The sequence below is a fragment of the Pinus tabuliformis genome, chromosome 7, assembly GCF_031772625.1.
Source record: "Pinus tabuliformis cultivar Carrire ecotype Pingquan chromosome 7, CPIR1, whole genome shotgun sequence".
Classification (NCBI taxonomy): Eukaryota; Viridiplantae; Streptophyta; class Pinopsida; order Pinales; family Pinaceae; genus Pinus; species Pinus tabuliformis.
In genome coordinates, this window is record NC_142293.1 from 1,676,398,513 (window position 1) to 1,676,401,700 (window position 3,188).

Here is a 3,188-nt window from a genome sequence, read left to right on the forward strand (position 1 = left end):
GAGAGACAATATTGGGCTTGTGGATATTTCCTCCCTGGTTGAGAGGGAGTGAGGATGGACATCATATTCTCCATGTGTCATGCACTATGGCCAGGACTAACAACTGTAAGCCTAGTGAGAGCAATGGTAGGGAGAATGGTGGATTAGATAAGCATTTGGGACCAATATTCTCCGAGGATTTGCATCCAAGGTAAGAATAGTCCCAAGGACTGGTATTCTTTGAAGATGGATGATATCCAAGATAAGAATGGTTCAATGAGGACATAACTAGTGAACATCCAGACGGGTTATGTGCCTTGAGAGGCAGTGGTGATGTCCAAATTTATGCCTCCCAGCATTGTGTTATGATCTAGCAGAGAGATAATGCTTATTAGTCAAGGCCTTTCTATTTTCGACAATGTTGGTTATAATGTTATGATGATGCTTGTCAATCTTGATTCCTACTTATGATAATATTTCACTTTGAGAGTATCCTGTTGTTTCATTATGAATACCTCCCTAATTAAGAGGGAGTGTTAAAAATGTAACTAGTGTCGGTCTTCATAATGTAACTCAAGTGTGTTATTTATGTATTTATTATATTCATTATTATTATTACATTCATTATTATTATTTTTATCTCTAGTCTAAGCATGTTCTTCATGCTTTTAAGGCTTATTGATTCAAAACATATGAGTCAAAGAAATGTATTTGAGTCAAAGTCATATTTAGTCTCCTTGTATGAAAAAGAAAATTATTTTATCTTGAGTAAAAAAGAGTCAAAAAGTCAATTTGTCATCCACAAGATCAAGTCGGCCCTGCTTAGAGAAGTTGGCCTAGAAGAGATATCTATTCAACCTCTTGGCCAACTATATATAGAAGACACTTCAACCTCATTCAATGATTCATCAATCACTTCGATTTCTGTGCCAAATATAAGAAGAAAGATAGTGGAGTCAAAGGAGAGAGAAGAAAAGTAAAATGAGAGAGAATTTAGGTGTTTTTGGCTTGTTTTTGTTCACACATGCGAAGGTACTAGGGAAACTCTGCGAAATTGTAGGTCCAAATTTGTAGATCCGAATTTCAGGTCCGAAATTCCATGTTTTAACAAGATTTGACAAGGTTTAACCAATGTTGACTTTGACTTGATTGGAGGATATTTGAAGGAGAGTTGACTTGGGTCTTTGTGGCAGTCTTGGTCTTGGGTCTTGGATATCTCACTTTGATCTGATTTTATATGAAGAGGAATTTTTGGGTTTTCCCTGTTGTGGGGTTTTCATTGGTTTGGAGCCTAATTCCCGTTGTTCTTTTTTTGTTTCTTTGTGATATTTATGTGTTCTATATTTGATTGGTGAAGAGAACATAATATTAATGAAAAACCAACAAATATTCACAAGTAATTATCAAGTTAAGAGAAATCAACATTATCTACTTGCTTTTGGTTTCTCAACATTATGATGGGATAAATATGTAGTGTATGGATTTCACATTGAGTGTGTCCATATGCTCAATGCTTAATGATGATCATGAGGCCTCCCATCTTCCATTATAGGTTTCTTTGTGTTTGTGACTTTAAATTGTTAGCCCTTTCCCCAGGCCTAGGTGTATGAATGTGTTTTCCATGTGGTCACTTTTCATTGATTGTTCTTTGGTCTTGCATGTTCCTTCTTGTTACCTTGATTGTACATACTCCTCTTACCTTGGATAGATTAGTTCACATCTCTATATCCATTATGGGTGCATAGAAGGGTGGATAAGATAAGAAATGACGTATCCCCTTCTTGATATGTCTCTAGTGCACAATCCATAATTTGTATAGTTCATTCATGTTTGTTTCTAACATGCCCTTGGACTATATGTTCCTTCTATGGTGAAATATTGTAGATTGGCCTAAGACTAATGTATGGTCAATCAAACTTGCAAATTAATAGTTATAGGGGCCAAATTTTCATCAAAGGCTATCTTTTGTACCTTTGATTCCCCATATGGTTCCTTGGTTTATAAATAGGCCTCCTTCTATTTGGTTTTTATTTGAAAGTGTTGTTACATTGTTCATTTTTTGCCAAGATCTCTCTTTCTCTCTCTTTTATATCAAGCACTTGGATTGCTTAGAACTATTGTCTCCACCAAGTCTATCAACAAATATTTAACCTGAATAGCTTATTTGTATAATCTTCGGACTAGATCATTCCCTTTTTAATTGGTTGAATTGGATTTGTGCTTATCTCTTTAGGACTTCTCTTGTATCCAATCAATATTTCTTTAACAAGTATTATTGATGCTTTTATTACAATGATACCACCTCACAATTAAGGGTTGTATTCATTTATTCACTTACAATATTGTATTGTTATTTATGTGACAGATCTAGTGTGATTCGTATGTATTTTGTGTCATTTTTAGATAATTTTCTAGGTACATTGCAAGGAGTATATTGGCACTTCTGGTGTAGAAGACTAGTATAGTTTGGAATGAAATGTAAAAACAATGATATATTCCATTGTACCTACTACCAATATCCTCACACTTTGATCATAGATTCATTACAAGTGAGCTTACCAAATTTCAAAGGAAGTTGTTACATATCCTTAAATTAAGTTCTATCCATGACCTGATCTTATTTTGTTATCCCTTCATTTAGGTAGTTAAGTAGAAACACATGGAACCTTATTATCAAAGGTTAGCAACTTAGTGTTAAATATCTTCAATAATTCATGATCCAAAATGGATTCTCAAAGAGAAATGGTTTGTTTTTAATGGATTTTGTTTATGAGTTAATGATTGTCTTCATTAAACATAATGTGGAATACCAAACTTGATTAGAAAAAGGACTATGAATAGAAAAAAATAATTGTGAAGACATAAGAAGACCACAATGAGATTGATAATGGAGTTCATCCAGAGCGCACTATGTCACTGGGTCTACTTCCAATGGAGTGGCCACTTTAATTATGATGGAAAATGACAAATTTACATCAAAGTCCTCAATCTCAAAAGCTGATTCTTTGCTTTGTAATTGCACAATAGCCTCTAAGAACCCTAGAAATCACTCTCTCCTTTCTCTCATCTCTAAAAGGGCACAAAATGAGTGTATTTACCATATATACGATGATAAACTCGCAAATATAAGCCAAGGGTTCAACTTTTCTATTCACAAAGCAATGTTGTGTAGCTACAAAATGACCCTATGAACCTTTGATAAAAACCTC